At 40.4% G+C, this 17,277-nt stretch overlaps 1 long non-coding RNA gene across 1 annotated transcript; it reads right to left on the bottom strand.

Moving 5' to 3' along the window:
* Nucleotides 1-2,459: 2,459 nt before the first annotated feature.
* LOC118563173 lies at nt 2,460-3,264 on the bottom strand. Its single transcript, XR_004931070.1, has 2 exons — nt 3,152-3,264; nt 2,460-3,057 (listed from the first exon to the last, which is right to left on the bottom strand). It is a non-coding gene; the product is annotated as an uncharacterized LOC118563173 (long non-coding RNA).
* Between the last annotated feature and the right edge of the window lie 14,013 nt (nt 3,265-17,277).

The raw sequence follows: 17,277 nt of genomic DNA, 5'->3' as shown, positions 1-17,277 counted from the left end.
TGTTCTCTCCACCTTTGTGCATTCAGATGGTGTAGGGTAGAATTTCCTATTCTGCACATAAAGACATTAAAATGGATGCAAGCACCTTCACGTTTTGTCATGTTGCAAAGCAGGTCCGGCCCAAAGTCATATGAGGTCCTAAGCAAAATTAGATTTGGGGCACCTCAAATACAGATTTGGAAGAGATGGCCCCATTTGAATTGGTTCAGCTTAAAAGCAATCAGGAATAATTGGCTATAGTATGCTAAGACATTTTTCTGAACAAACCGAGCTGTGTTACAAAGAGAAGATTAAACTCCTACCTTCAGATTGTAGCTATGGTAACACAACCGTCAAAATCATCAAATAAAATTTTAGATCTATGGTCTGTGTTCAAATTCAACAGGGGCCTTAAGGAGTGGCTTAGTTCCCTGATGCCTTTGTTGCAAACGCAAACTTCAAAGTATGTTATTGTGATCTTTGGTGAAAGACCAACACAGAGTAGAGCAAATGTAAACGATACATGGCTTTTAGAGCTTTTTGTGAATTAAAATGTTAAAATAGTGCCATTAATTTATTTCCGTCCCCATTACTCTGATGTCTCTGAATAAAATCCACGGCAACCAATTGCATGTAGATGTCGGCTGATTAGTAATCAGAGTTCTCCTGGGTGTAATTTATTCTCACTACAAATCAGAGCCAGTGATAGCTGGACCTAAATGCATGAGAATCCCTATGAGACTGAGGCAGAGGTTCACCTTCCAGCAGAACAACAACTCCAAACATCCAGTCAGAGCTACATAGAAACACTTTAGATCAAAGCACATTCACGTGTTGGAATGGCCCAGTCAAAGTCCAGTCCTAACTCCAATTGAGAATTTGTGGCAAGGCTTGAAAAATGAATACTTTCAGATGATCTCCATCTAAGTCGACTGAGTTTGAACTACCTACGCGCAAATATTATTGTGTGTAGAGATCAGGGACTGAATACTCAGGTATGCAACGCTTTTCAAATTTGTAATCATAAACACTTTGTAGACTATGTATTCTTTGCCTTCAACTTCATAACTATTTACTAAATTGTGTTGGAGTGTCACATGAAATCTACCTTTAAGATTTAGGCTGTGATGAGACAAAAATATAACCGGAGGTAGAAATGCTTTTCAAAGGCCTTCTACATCAGTGGCAGTGAAACCGAGCATCCGGTTTACATAAAGGTATTATAAAGGATTACTATGGGAATAATTTAGAAAAATGTAGGAACCGGACTGCCGACAGTTTAAAGCTAAATGGTCAAACACAGCGGCGGACTATAAGCCGTGGCGGTCGGGACCAGCGGCGAGTGTGTGAGAGGTGTTGATATAGCTGTAGGAAGGAGGATTAAATGGCTCATTGGTGGGGCTAGAAGGGGAGAAGGTGTGAAGCGATCACCCAGCCCTCCCTTCCAAACTCCTGGTTTCTCTCTCTCTCTCCCCCCCCCTTTTTGCCCCCCCCCCCCCTCTACCCCTCTCTCAGCCTGGAGAAAAGGCCATTGGGGCTGAACAAACAAATCACATGGCCATCAAACACTACTCACCACTGCTGCTCTGGGACTTCATTCAGACAGCATTTTACTGGTCTCTGCAGTGCGCTCATACACACATCAAAACCCTTACACACAGACTCACACACTCACTAATGTGTGTGTGAGCTCACACACTTCTGAGTCTCGCCATCAAGATGACAGTGGTTTTACAAGTCCCCATAGTGTGAGGTCTCTTACTCCCCAAGTAGCACTAGAACAACATCAGCAGTATCGCAGAGGGGAACAGAGAGGAGGGGGACAATTCGACCATTGACTTGCCGGTGCTTAGCATTGCGGGGAGAGTTGTAAAAAAAACTCGTAAAAAAAAAAAAAAAAAAAAAAAAAAAAAGGTTGTGAAAGTTGTAACTGTGCTTTTATAAAGGGAAGTTGGTGTCAACTCCCTTTAAAGTTATGGCCCATTTAAAGAGAAGTGTGCTTAAAAGCGACAAGGATGCACCTTGCAGGACATTTAAGATTGATGGGCAAAACTGAAAACGGTCGTTACGTCTGAAGCTTGTGTGGTTTGGGAATGTGGGCGGCCTGCCTGTAACAGAAACCGTAGTTGGTGTTTTCCTTTTTAAAAATGAAACTTTTATGTCTTGCTCCTTTGCCCCTCTGTCAGCCTCTAAATGTCACTCCCCCCCCTCTTAAAACAAACAGAGGTTGCAGAGTCCTGCATTAGCTTCTATTAGAAACACCCTATGAGACTTCAGGGCAGAGAAAAGGAGTATATCAGACAGAAAATACGCAACTCCACCCAATTAATTTATACAAAATGGGAGAAAATTGACTGGATATTCTCAGGCTTAAGATTTTAGAGGCTGCAGTGGTATTAGGAGGGGATGATAGGGGAAGCTGAAGGAGACAACAGAAAATGGTCAGTTTAAAACAGAAAAATTAAAGACAACGCAAAGGATCAAAGCTAGACGATTTATTTGTCTGCCATCACACACATATGACCTTAGGTCACATCTTGTTCTTAATCCCCAAGGTTTGATATGATGTGGACCCACTCTTTGCAGCTGTAACAGTTTCAACTCTTGAAGGCTTAGGAGAGTCTTTATGGGAACTTTTGACCATTCTTTTAGAAGCGCGTTTGCGAGGTCAGGCACTGATGTTGGACAAAAAGGCTTTGGCTTGTAGTTTGTGCTCCAATTCATCCCAAAAGCGCTCCACATCATAAATTATTCTGAGTTTGGCCACTGCCAAAGCCAGACAGGTCCATTGAGTTGCAGGGTGGGGCATGAATTATCTGTCTAGAGAACAACTCTCTACTAGCATCGGTGGAAGCATGTTTTTGTTTGTCTTTTTACCGTTGCAGCTGATGTTGGAGATACGAATGACATTCTGCAGAAATACAAATGCATGCCACACATTTAAGATTTTGTCATGTAAAAAAAATAAAATCAAAATGCATGTATCACCGTGGCTCTACAGTAGTGCAGCTGTTATGAATCTCTGTGTGGAGTTTGCATGTTCTCCCTCTCCACACTCTCCAATACTCCAGTCTCCACCTACAGACAAAAAACATGCATGATAGGAAAATTGATGTCTTTAAATTGCCAGATGTGTTATTGTACACATACAAAACAAACAGGACTTACAGACCTGTTACTCATATGTGTCTCTGTGTTGCCCAGTGGTGGACCGTTTCCTGGTCCAGGGTGTTTTCCACCTCTAGCCCAATGGCCATTGGAGATATGCACCCACTTCCTGCTGCCCTACAAGGATAAGAGGGTGGAGATGATGAATGGATCATTATCTGTCCACTTTACAATGCACTTTGTGTTGGTTTATCATGTATATTCCCAATAAACAATATTCAAGGTATTGGTTGTTACCAAATGGGAAAATGGGCTTTAAAACCTTTACAAGGTGTTCTAAGCAAAAGATTCAAAGTAGCTATTTGTGTCCTGTGCTGTTCTTTTTTTTTCTTATCGTCTTTTGGAACATTTTCTCACATGAACTGCAGACAATGTCTGGTCAGACAGAAAGTAGTGAAATGAGAGTGACCTTCTAACACCCCAGTACCTAATGCAGGCAAAGGAAAAAAGCCTCCATTGTCCCAGTTACCAGGGTGACACACCCCACCCCAGACTTTTGTGTCAATTATTGTAGTTTTTCTGTCAGAACTGTCCACCAAATGCATCATGCTGCTTTACCCACAAATCACCAGCTGATATGAATAGGAAAATGTGCTGAATGATAACACCAAGCCTACAAAAAGTGATCCCACGCAAGACAGAAGCTCCTCGGTGAGACTTCCCGCTCATACATTTTGTCTGTTAGTGCTAACTAAAAAATACAAAACAAAAACAACAAGACCTAGAGCCATGAACAATAAGATAAAAAGAAAACAAGTAATCCTTTTGGGTTTTTTTTCTATGAGAATCTGAACCACATATTATCTCAAGCTGTCTTTTTATCACATTTACTACATCAATTCATGTAACGTTATCATTGTTATGCAGATGCCTGGAAATTACCCATTATCTTATCCAGGCGTGTTGAACCAGGAAAACATCTAAAATGTGCACTATAAACAACAATAAATAGTGTTAATAAATAACATTAAATTGAAATTGTGTGTATGATATAATAAATAAGAATTAGAAATGAGTAATATATTTTAGTGGAATATTGTGTATGTTGTAAAATACAGTTTTAATCAACATTGCATCATTGATATATTGCAGGTATTCTTATGTATAAAATATAAAATGACAAAGTAATGATGATGAATTATTTTGTGCATTGGTAATGTAAAAATAAATACTGGAGCAGAAGTCATCATAGCCAGGTCAGATGTACCTTAATGCACCTAAAATGAATTTCTGTACTTCTGTTCTCTCAGGGTTCAAGGTGTACGTCAAATCTCTTTCTGTGCTGGGACACGGTCTGACATCTGTAATGCATTTTTCTGTCTTTTTTGCATGATTAAGCAAAGTTGGCATGCAGGTGCAACCCAATGGACTGCACCGGTACAATAATATTCCCTGAACGAATTAAAGTAGCTGTCGTGTGGATCAGTCTCTCTCTCTCTCTCTCTCTCTCTCTCTCTCTCTCTCTCTCTCTCTCCCTCCCCTAAAGTAAAGAAGCCAACAGCGCCCCAAGAAGCAGAAATTAAGTACACTTCTCATTGCAAGAAACAGAAACAGACCCATCACTAAAACGTCTGCTCTGATTTAGGTTTTCTTCGCTGGTGTGTGACCAATGCAGCAACTCGCCTACCCCTGGTTCACAACCTCCTGCTCTGAGGGCAACAATCGAAGGAGTCTCGTGTAACAACTCTAATCGCGAATGTTCCAAACTGGTTCCCACCCTCTGCAGCCAGAGGAGTGGATATATAGACGGAGAGAAAGAGCTGACAATCACTTCACACTCTCAATTATGCAGTGGAGCTCATCTCTTGGCAATCTGTCCCGATCGCTTTAATTGGCTTGTAATATCGCCTCTGATCTTGTCGGCCAATTAACAGGCCTGTCTGGCAGTGAGACTGGCAAGCCAGCAAGCAAGTGATGGCTCCTGATCTGTGTCATATGGAACTGTACCCCTGCTAGATCACTGACATTACCGCCCCCCCCCCCCCCCCCCACACACACACACACACACACACACACCATGACAACTGTATTACCCTGCATGGCTGGAGTAAATAAGAAATGATTTCACACTTACAGCATGATAGCCTCATAACACAGAAAAATAAGACCTAAAACTTATTTTTCTCACACCTTATTTGGGTTTCCTGTACTTTATTAGTATTACTAGTGAGTGGCGCCCTGGTTGCTCAAAGTGCACAAGACCTTTGCTTTTGTTCTCAATCATAGTTTAAACTCCTTACACTTCATCTCACTGAGTTGTTTTGCCTAAAAAAAAGTAGGCCTATCTTGCTCTAATAAAAGACGAGGATTTTATTGAAAATCTTTTTTCAATGACCGTTTTAGGTTGGCCTATCCTTGTCTTCTTTTATTGCAGAAGAAAGATGCATATTGTAACATTTTGGGGAATGTTCATGCACATTCAGCTTTAAAGGGGACATATCGTGCACAATCCACTTAATTTATGCTTAAATACATTTTCACTAGGAGTCACTAAGAGTGCAGATAATCTGAATATAGTCTGTCCAGGTGCTGCGTAGATATCTTTATATATATATATATAGATAGATAGATAGATAGATAGATAGATAGATAGATAGATAGATAGATAGATAGATAGATAGATAGATAGATAGATAGATAGATAGATAGATAGATAGATAGATAGATAGATAGATATAGATATAGAGGCCATCTGCATTTCTACAGCGACATTTTTTGATGCTTATTCTTTCATTGGAAAATCTCAGAGACTGAGAAAGTGAAAACTGAGCTCCAGTACGGTCTGTTGTTTAGCCTCATTATGAGAGCCTATAAATGTAAGGCGGATCCCTTAAAACTCTAAGCCCACTGCTGGGTGAAAGTCCAAAAGAGACACAGCGAGTTTCAGAGATCAGTTTGGACAGAAACTGTCATTAGATGATACATAACTCTGAATCAATAACACATGCCCATCAGCTATAGTTAAATAGGAAATAAAAAAAAGCAGACATAGTTGTGAGTTTGTATCAATTGACAACATGTATTTCACTTTTAAACTTCATCCAGAAAAAAAGCAATGAACCTTTTAGGGAATTCCACAGAAAAAGCAGCACGACACAATGTCTCACACACCAAAACATTAATTTCCCTATCGCTCTGGTGACACAGTGTTCCGGAAGGATCAAATCACTGCAATGCTTCTGATTTCACCGTGCACGGTATCCGTCAATTAACTGCACTGCCAGCTGACCGGAGCACAATCTACGGAGGGGTTTGGCTGCGGCCGGCGAGTCAATGCCAGGCGAGTATTCCAGGATGCTGAGCGGTTGGCAGGGAGCACACTTCGCAGTTCATGACATGAAACCCGGCTCAGTCTCCCAAAGCTCTGCCAGCGAGCAGGACACGGGGGGAGGTACAAACAGAGGGGGGGGGGGGGGGGGGACTGGCCAGGGGAAGAGAGGAGGAGAAAGCGATTGGAAGTGGTAGGGAGGAAAGAAAAAAGGAAACAGAGCAGGAAGAAAGAGACGAATAAGGTGTGTGAATGAGCCTGTCTGGCCTCATCTCTGCATCCACTGCTGCTGTTCGCTCTTTAAAAAGGGCCTCCCATCTGTTTCTACCATTCCAGCCACACTTTAACGCCCCTGAAGGTGCAGTTAAATTAGAGCCGGCACAGGTTTTATATATGTAAAATCTTCCTATAATCTGGGGCTGAAACGAGCCCTAATCTTTCAGCTCTTGCCGGTGCGAGGCCGAGTCCTGACTGAGGCCCCGGCAGCATCAGCACATGTTTCTGGCCGGCGGACTTTAAAGAGGAAGGTGCAGACACAAAGGATTTTACGGGCGAACCAGTCCTCATATAACCCCCTGCAAATATAAAACAAGCATGCAAGGCCGGTCAGGTAGTTGTCGAGCTTCTTTTTTCTTTTATTGCCAGCTTTTATTATTCAGGTTAATAATCCGTTTTCTGTATGCTTGGAAAACGACTTTTTTACTACGCAAGAAACGAGCAGATTTAGTCATTTTCTGCTCAGGTTTTTAGTTTATTTTATTTACAACGCATAAATCAACAGCAGATCACAAAATCTTTCAAGATCACAGCTATACCTCGAGGGGATAGAAACAGCATATTAAGGGCAGACGGAGAAAAAAAAAAAAAAAGAAGACAGAAAACCCAAGTCTCTGAGCTCCAGAGGAGGGTTTCACTAAACTAGCCTGTCTAATGCAATTAATCTAATTGGAGCCGGCGTAAAGTGACAAATTACTACCTTTCACTCTGGGGACTAAAAGGGAACCTCTGGAGATGAATGTAGGAAGGGATACCCAGGTACTTAATTCAATATCTTTTAATTCCATCTTAAAGCCTATTAGAAATGGCGCAAAAACAGTCCATTAGATAAAAAAAAAAATTATCGGTTATTACACAAAGATTTACTTAAAGCATGTAATTCAACACGCAATCATTTTAATGACAATACGCTCCAGTAAGTTACAGAATGACAAATAGCTTTTTGACTCAGGCAGAAATAAAACACGTAGGACTTTTTCCTGCAGGTTGCAACATGTAAGTCATTTTTTTATTTGCATACTAACTGATAATTCAAGACCTTCTCATCGCCTCACTGAGCATTCCAGTTCTGGTATCAATAGGAAAAAAGCTCTGCCCTATTTTCTCGCATCTCCGTGCATTTACACTTGACATTTTGAGTCTTTGATTTCATCTCAGCACATATGCACGTGAACTCTGCATATTCCAGCGGAATTGCGTTAATGTGTGCCCTTTTACTCTAACCTTGATTACTTGCTGTGGTATCAGAAAACCTTTTTTTTTTTTTGTGGACATTGATTTCTGCCCGGGGCCACACTACTGAACCAGGAGTGGCGTATCGTAGCGGATATAATGCTCAAATAAGAAATAAGGAAATAAAAAAAAAGAGAAAGAAACTAGGTGCTACTAGCACCTCTGACATTTTGACATTAGCAGAGAGTCTTGGCTAAATAGGCGCGCACATGGAACACAAATACACGCGATTTGCATTTCATTTTCAAATGTGCTGAGAAGCCGTGCATCATCGTTTTTTTTTGGTTTGACGTGTTTGAACTCAATTATTACATGAAGTGTTTATGGATCTATAGCCGCCTTTACACCAGGCCTCTTTAAGTTGAGCTCGGAGTCATTCAAAGGGGGCAAATCCACAAACATTTCCTCTGCTTCTCTGAGATCTTGTTGAGGAGGTAAGAGATCCAAGATGGAAACCCAGACGTTCCTCTGTCGATGGCATCCCAAGGTGTTACGCCATGCATAATCCAAGTCTGTCCCTAGGTGTCCTCCAAGTGGGATATGCCCTGAAAACCTTCAAATAAAGGCATGCTGATCAAACACCCGAACCACCTCACCTAACTCATTTCAAGGAGGAGCAGCAGCTCTGTTGGAGTTCCCGCCTAAACCCGGCCTGTACAAACACAGGAGCCTCATCTCAGCAGCTAGTCATGTTCTGTTGATTATCGTCCACATCTCATTAGGGTCAGAATGTAGATAGAACATGAAGGTGAAAGTGGTGTATTTTGGCTAAGCTCTTTCTTCAGCAGGGCAGACGCAGACGTCGGTCTTCATTCAACACTAGGTTACTCCAGACTGACAAAGCCCCAATCCATGTATCCATCTCCTTCTCCATCTTACGATCTTTGGAGAACAAGACATGAAAGCATGAAAGGGTTTTTTAGCATGAAACTAAAAAACCCTCTGCTCTAGTCAGATACTGATCCCTATCCCTGAAGTTTGCTGTGGCTTTTTACTTAGTCCCACTCCAATACAAGGTCACGGTTTTAAAGACCCAGCAGATCTGCATTATCTGCAAAGTAATTTGTGTGTTATAAATGTGTAAAATGCTGAGCTTGCACATGTTTTCTCATTCTGAAACTACCCGCAAAGGAAAATAGGCTGGAAAACAGTGCTACTGAGCTAAGTGACTACACTGATGCACTTCTGGAAAACTCCGTCCATAGCTATTTGAATTCTTGCCACAACAAACAGCTTCTGATTCTGACAGACCGGAGGTGTTGGTATCATGGATATGGCGTCTAAAAAAAGAAGGGACAAGAATCTGGATGGGCTAGAGAATAGCCAGTAGCCAGCATAGAAACCAGATATCCATTTCCTTAAGTGAGGATCACTGCCAAGAATTCACAAATGTTTTCTTACTCAATGATTTGGTTAGATGTCCTTAAGGTTTTGAGGAACACATAAAATACTGAAAACATTGAAAATACTTTTTTTAAGCTAACAGTGTTTGTGACTGAAGGGAAGAGAACTACAAGCAGGTGCCGATTGCTCCCATCTCTGATGATCAGCCTGTCTGTGTCTGCCTGAATTCTGCGCCATCTGAGCAGGATCTCAGTGCACAGCAGAGATCAAGCGTTAAACATTTGGAAGATGGAGCAGATTTTACTGCTTTTGTCCCGTTTTTTTCTCTGGAAACTTTTGGCCCGCGTTTTTTTGCTACTCCTCTTACCCCCTGATGGCCATGAACTTTAGCCCCCGAAATTGTCCCTAATTGTGACCTGAAAAGCTGAAAGCTTGAGAAAAAAGGGGTCGGCTGTATCCAGAGATGGAATGCACTGCCAGGGCAGGTACTAACGTGTCCCGCATGAGAGCCCACATGGTCCAAAATCACGTCCTACTCACGTCCACCTGAACCTCCCCTCTCGTACTTGTGCATTTCTCTTCCCTCCTTCCAAAGCGCATTCAGTGTTCTCATTATTCCTTTACCCCTTTCTTCATCTCTTTATTCTTTCTCTTTTAAAGTCCATTCCCCTCTGCCACCTTCGCCCCCCCAACCTCAGCGCCCCTCCCATTCTTTCTCCCTCTGTCTGGAGAGGAAACGCTGGCCATTAAACGTGTCTCGTTGGGTCTGGGGGTCTGGAGAACAACCGACACATTGTGTGACCCCGCCGTGGACCCCAGACGGACTAATGAATAAGGGTAACCCCCACCTTCTTCTGCATCCTCACCCCCCGAACTCCACCTCCCCTTCATGCCAGACCCCCGGTAGGTAATTCCCCCACTTCTTTCACAGGGTCCCAGACATCTCCCGCGGCCTTTGACTGAGAGCTTATCTTTTCAGAGGGAAATGTGTATCATTTGGGCTGGTTTTTAAGGAAGAGATCAGGGAAAAGGGGAAAAACAAAAACACTGTCACTAGCCTAGCGTTTCACCTCCCTCCCTAAACTCCCTGTCTTCACTTCTTTCCTTTTTTCGTCCAAAACTTGCAGATTTCAAGGGGTGGGGATGGGGGTGGAGGGGGGGGGGGGTGTATCTACAGTGCCTGCAATTATCTCCAGGAATATGTAAATAGGAGGAGAGACAGTGGAGGGATTATATTCAACTGGCAACGGCTGATGACGAAGAGGTGGACAAAAGACGTGGCGGAAAACAGGATTATTCAAACACTGAGGGACCGCTATATTACAGAGATGGATTTGAAACTTAATTGTCCTATAGAATGGACGCGCACAAACAGAAAATAAATATGTCAGCTGCGTCAGAAACGTTTGTCTTTATTACATTTTTTTTTAATATAGAATAACAATATTCAACATCATTGCAATTATTTTCTCTGATTAGAAAACATCCTTTCTTGTCCCGCGGAAGGGGAAATTATTGCCGACAGTTGAATAAAGAGAGAAAAATTTCCATTTTTTTGTCCCGAGACACCCACACTTGCAATAGTCCCTTTAATAATCACACGGGCGACACGGGAGCACCGGTCCTCCTCTGAAAGCCAACCATATATCCCACGGAGATTTAACAACAGTGACATGTTTAAGCTCAGTGCATACAGAAACGTTGCTCCTCTGCTTCTGCGCTCTCCTCTCCGTCGCTCTCTCCCTCTTCTGTCGTGTTTGCCTGCCCACAGCACATCCGAGTGTCCTCTCACAACACTCAACAATCCACAGCGGTGTAATTATTAGTATTTCTTCAGAAGCTTTGTAAGCTGAAGAACTCACACTTACGGCTAATGTATTCTGCACACACCGAGGCCCGGCCGCTGCTATCAAAGGACTTGCCTGAATGGCGGTAATAACTGGAAAATTATTTCTGATGGCCTGAAACAATCTTCCAAATCATCACAGAACTTTATTAAAATAATATCAAATCAAATTAGCCGGCGTCGCCCTGTAATGAATTAAGTAAAGGGTTATGCCAGCATTAATCCCATCATGCTGGAAGGCATGGGGGCGGCGGGAGCGTTTAATAAACCAGTCAGTCCCTTCAAGCTTCGGATCCAGCCTGATGCCCCTCTCTGCGGAGAGAAACACATCAAAAGATTTCCTCACTTTCTCTCCATCCTTCATCCCCTCATGCCCTCCTTCTTCCCTCTTCCTTTCTTCTCTCCATCCTGCCTCCTCCAACCCCCCTTCCCCCCGTCTGCCCTTTTTTTTTTCTCCTTATTCTCCCTCAAACTATCTCCAACCCTCCCTGCGTCTTTCTAAATAATCTGTCACTTCCCCCTCCTTCCAGTGCTCCTTTGTGCCTGTGGGTGAGATTATTCATAAGGGGCTGAATCTTGGAGGAATCTCGGAAGACTGGTGATAAGTGGTGGAGCCCATTGGGACGGTTTGGTCTGTCCTCTGAGCGCAGCTTTTTTTTTTTCTTTCTTCCATCCGAGCCAACCCGCTGATAGAGAAGTGAGACGAAACCAAATAGGTCACTCTTCAGGCATGCAAAGGCGGAGGTATTTTGGACTTAATTATGGCCAAAATTCACTGTGGCTCAAAGGAAAACACTGCACTCATTTTGAATCAGGAGGCAAAAGAGCCGTTTGTACGCGAGACAAAAACGGAAGATCAGAAATTGTTTGAGTAATTATATTTTAACATTTTAACATTTTGTCAGAATTGACTTGCCAGAGGCCATGCTTTCCCCATCTGATGTGTATAGTCTTAAAGTACAGTGCTCTGGACCTTTTCACATTTTATAACAACCACAACGTGAAATGGATTTCATTGAGACTTTACGTGATGGAGCAACAAAAAGTTGTGCATCACTGTGGAGTGCAAATGGACAGACACACAGTTTTTGACTTTTTTGCAAACATGATTTTGAGAAAAAATAAACTGTGACATCAGAATCTATTATTCTGATTCACCTACATAAAATCCAGTACAACAAGATAAGTCAAGAAGACACCTAATCAAAGTGAACCATTTAAATCAAGCTGTTCTGTGAAGGCATGTTAGAGATCTGTACGTTAAAACTTGAAAATATGTAAAAATTATAAAATTATCTAATATTATTATAAATGTTAACAAATTCAAATCATATTTATCATAGATGTTTCTATATTGTATTTATTAAGGGTATGCACCTTATAGTAAGCGTGTAGATAGTAAGTCCAGTTTATTTAAAAAGCACCTGTCACTGGACAAGAAGCACACAGGGCTTTACATAGTATAAAAAAAAACCTACATGAAAAAATTTAATCCAAAAGAAAACAGAAGGGCATGAAGGTAAAGATTAACCAGCATTCATAGATGAAAAGAAAAATCATTCAGAAGCAATCTAGTTAAAAGGCAGTTTGCATAAATGAGTCTTCAGCTCTGCTTGGCTTCAACTTGCACACTTTCATTTTATGAATTATTTTTTCGTTTTTTGTTCTTCATTCTGTATGCTACTTAACTAAATAAACTTTCAAACAGCAAACAGTCAAATAACCTACAAAGAAAGGCAGCTACAATCACAGAGAAAGGCAGTTCTGCTATATGTTGATTTAGATGGGGAAGTATATGTAAATAAGCACACCAACATTTCCAAAGTTCCACAGGTATGAAAACTTTGAAAACCATACATCATCTCCTTCTCACTTCAAAATTATGGCTACTTTGTGTTGGCACCGTAAGTCATTTGATGTAACTGGAAAGTTTTCTGTTACTTAAAAGTGTGGTTCCAACAAAGTGCATGACCTTTAAAAGCCAGACTTTATCCTCTATAATAATCAATGATGAGAATATATATATATATATATATATATATATATATATATATATATATATATATATATATATATATCAGCAAAATGTTGGCTCCGCGGACCAAGTGTGGGCCTCCTATGCTTTAATAAACTAGGCCACTGTTGTTATTATTATTACAAAGACAAACTGAGCGAAGCTATACAGCCTCTAACAAGACACCAATTACTCAGAGGACTTTCTAACACATGATGTGAGTTCAAGTCCCACATGGGAACCATTATCTCTTCCACTTTGTTTAGTTTTATTTTTGGACTTAAATGTGAAAATCACTTGCCGTTGTGCTGGAGCAGCAGAATCATAACGCCGCTCAAAAACAGCAAAAAGTGAAAGTGAAGCTCATGTTCAAGTCCTTTAAGATACTTTACTGATTCCTAGGCTTTCTTTAAGTCTAAATGATTTGGGGAGGACTTTGTAGACACACAATTTGGTTTAAATCAGTCAATTTCTGTTAATACACAATATAGTTTACTAGCACATTTAAGAACAAGAGCGGACAAAGCGCATAGAAATCCTGTTATCTTGTGTTATGTATTGTAGGTTATGTATTTAAGTGACTTACCTTTAGTTTCTTTTTTATGTCCTATGTTTTGTACTTAGGTGATCTGATGTTATACTTTGCATTGATTCCTGTGAAGTGTCTGAGTTTTTTGAAAAGCAAATAACAAATGAGCAAAAATAACTAAAATGTATTATTATTATTATTATTATTATTATTATTATTATTATTATTATTATTATTATTATTATTATTATTATTATTATTATTTAATGTGGCCAAACAGTATTGGGTACAATATTAAACAATGTAACGAGAGTATAAGGAATAATAAAGAACAACAACTTTGAAAAAGAAAAAAAAAGAAATCATAAGATTTGCAAGGGTATGACATGTTCAGCCCAAAGAGAAGAGATTAGTCGGAAAAGAAACCCTCCTGAAGTCAGAATAACAGCTTCCCAAGTCAAAGTTTTCTCAACCCAACAACCCGAGTTCAGAGGCTCTATGGCTGCTGCACATTATAGTGAAACATACAGGAAAAAAAACTGTCATTTGTTGTGATGATGAAGCAGCAGTGAACTGCGGGAAGCCACATGGTGAGTGAAAACAGAATTCAATTGGAAAACTAGAGCAAACTTAGAGGCATGACACCAGGAAAGCGGAACATGTAACATGGGTGGTGTTACGGAAGGAGCCAGCAACGAGCAATGAAAACCACAGAGGTAAGGGTGACAAAGGGCATAGGTTTCAGGTGAACTTAATCAGGAGAATGTGTAACAGCTGTGGAGGAGAGCAAACCAGGGAGACTGAGGGAAGATGAGGAAACACAGGGGAAACTGAAGTAGACATAAATGAAACTACAAACCAATATGAAAAAACAAAAAACGTATGTAAGAGAAAGAACTGAAATACACAGAGAACAGGAATTAAAACCAAAGGAATTAACCGGTATGGAAAGACCCGAATGACAATAATGGGCAACAGAGAATAAACTGTACATGGCAAGACCAGGCCCGTATTAAGACAATGTGTTGCCCCTGGGCACTATACCTCAAAGCCACCCCCCCCCCTTACCCGTGCTGTTCTCCAGTCAAAAACATCAGACATAATCAAGGGAAGTTCTGTAATGTAATTTATTATTTACTAACTTACACAACTACATGTAGACATATGAGCAGTGAGCAATATTCAAGTATCTCATTTTAAAATGTTGAATTAAAAAAATATTGATTTATTTATCATTTATTATTATTGTGACATCAGTGTTCACAAAACGAACAATGCATGGTCTTTCAACAATTTCAAGTAAATAATATAACAATTTATGAAAAGTATATTTTTAAAGCATGTGTTATGTGGTGCCCCCCCCCCATGGTTGGTACCCCTGGGCACTGGCCCACTGGCCCTTATGGATAATCCGGCCCTGGGCAAGACCTGTCAAACATAAATAAACAACAAACAATCAGAGAAAGCAAAATAAAAAATCAAAACCCAAAGATCCAAGATTCAGGACAAAAACTGTTTATTAGCACATCATCATTTTAACACATCAAACCAGCAGGACCATGGTACAATGCGACCTCCGTTTGGTAACATGGTCTGGTCTGGAGAGTTTAAATCGACAGAACGGAGGGAAATACAGTCATATTCAATGAATTAGAAAGTTAGTAAAAGGTAAAACATTTTTAGTAACTTAATTCTCTGAGTGACCACATTAATTGCATAATTACTAATGTTTTAAAGCCTTTATTTCTGTTAATTATGAGGATTTCACACTTACAGCTAATGGAAGCAAGACACTTTAAAGATTAGAATATTATATTTGACCAATTAAAAGTATATATTTTAAACACAGAAAGGTGGGCTTGATTAAAATGATCTTAATACCTTCTTAAAGGTTATTTTACTCTGACAAATGAGCCTCATCGGAATACATGCTCTAATTTTTTGAATGTAATTGTATGCTGGTATCAGCTTGTATGGTTATTAGTAAGTAACCTTATTACCAGGCACAAACATTTTCTGGTTACATCCCTGCTGTTATTTCCACAGTTTTTCCATTTGATGTAGATAGTCTAGATTGTTTTCTTTAAATGCACAGATACATGTGCACATGTACATGTCTCTAAATGATCCTTCTCAGTTGCCCATTTCTTTGAATCTGGGTTTGTATAGTGTGTTTTATTATGCTGTAAATTTGCCTTTAGTGTACAGTCTCTTATTCTAATTTTTTGTTTTCATATTTGTACCTTTGTGTGTATCTGTATTCTGCTATTACGCTTCTCACTTTGCTGAATTTCCCCATTGAAGGACAATATAAAACTGTTTCTGTTTTTTCTAAGCTCATTGATTTTCTAGCTTGCAAGATTGAGCCCAATTTTAGTGTGACACAAATCCCAGCAAACACTTGTCGCATCTTTCTTAGGTCAAATTGCTATCACACTGATACCTCTAGTTGTTTGCTAATGTACGTCAGTTTAGTGGATGGGCATCATCGCTACTAAGTAACTTCGACCAGGTGACCAAATGTTTCATAAAAAATTGTTAACCACATGTACTACAGCTAAAATGTTCGAGCAGCACTGGATCGACACTTCCGGCTATCATCGGGGCCGTGTGGTGCAGCACAGATTGTGTGATCAACGAAAAGAACGACGAGGAAGAAGATGAGAGAAAAATGGAGGATCTTCTCCGCCAACATTCTGCAACAAATTTAATGGACCACCTGCATTGAGTCCGATCTGTTTTTTTCAGAATGTGCATTGTCCATATTTCCTCCACTGCCACCATCTTTGATGTTGAATTTGGAAGTTGACTCAGAATCACCCTGTGTTGACTAGAATGCCTAACAGCCATGCCAGCATAATAAACGCTTTGAAAGCACGAGGGCAGTGACGCTTGACAGCATCATAAACGGGCTGACCTATTTACCTTAATGCTGGTTACCCTGGAAACCTCCTGCATACTGTCTTAGGATTAGATAGACTAAAACTTAAGGCAATCTTCAGCATACATAACATACATACATACATATACAACATAAATGAGGGCAGAGAGTGTGTCATACGCTACACATCTTAAAATCATGGACTGAACAGTGATCTCTGAGATGTCCTAAGGCTAGAATAATGTTTTAAAATCTTGCTCTGCTCCAAACTTCTCAACAACTGCATCTCTGACCTGTCTGCTGTGGTTGGTTCATGTTGCTGTTTATTATTTAATGTTCTTGAAGTTCTTCCGAGGCCTTCATGGAACATTTGGGTTTATTCTGAGACGAAGTTGTGGACTGTCTTTGCCATGTCAAAGTCACTTGTGCTCGATTTGATTCAGGGGCCTCAAAGTGAAGGGGGCTAAACTGAACTGTATTTGATTCAAGGGATAAAATAGTTTACCGATTCCAGGTAGCCTTTGAAACATGGTGCTTGTTAGAATATATTTAGAATAATCCAAAAAGGCTTTTTTGGATTGTTTTTAAATTTACGGTGCAAAAAAGGCATTGATATTCTCAGATCTTTTAAAATGATGTTTTACTAAAACCGTCCCTATATAGCATATTTGTTTTTAGGTGCGTGTCTTAAGGGTACAGCATCCTTTCTGTTTCCTTGTATTAGCTTGTCAGTTCACAC

The sequence above is a fragment of the Fundulus heteroclitus genome, chromosome 5 (genome assembly GCF_011125445.2).
Source record: "Fundulus heteroclitus isolate FHET01 chromosome 5, MU-UCD_Fhet_4.1, whole genome shotgun sequence".
In the NCBI taxonomy this organism is placed as follows: domain Eukaryota; kingdom Metazoa; phylum Chordata; class Actinopteri; order Cyprinodontiformes; family Fundulidae; genus Fundulus; species Fundulus heteroclitus.
This window is presented reverse-complemented; position numbering and strand designations above follow the sequence as displayed.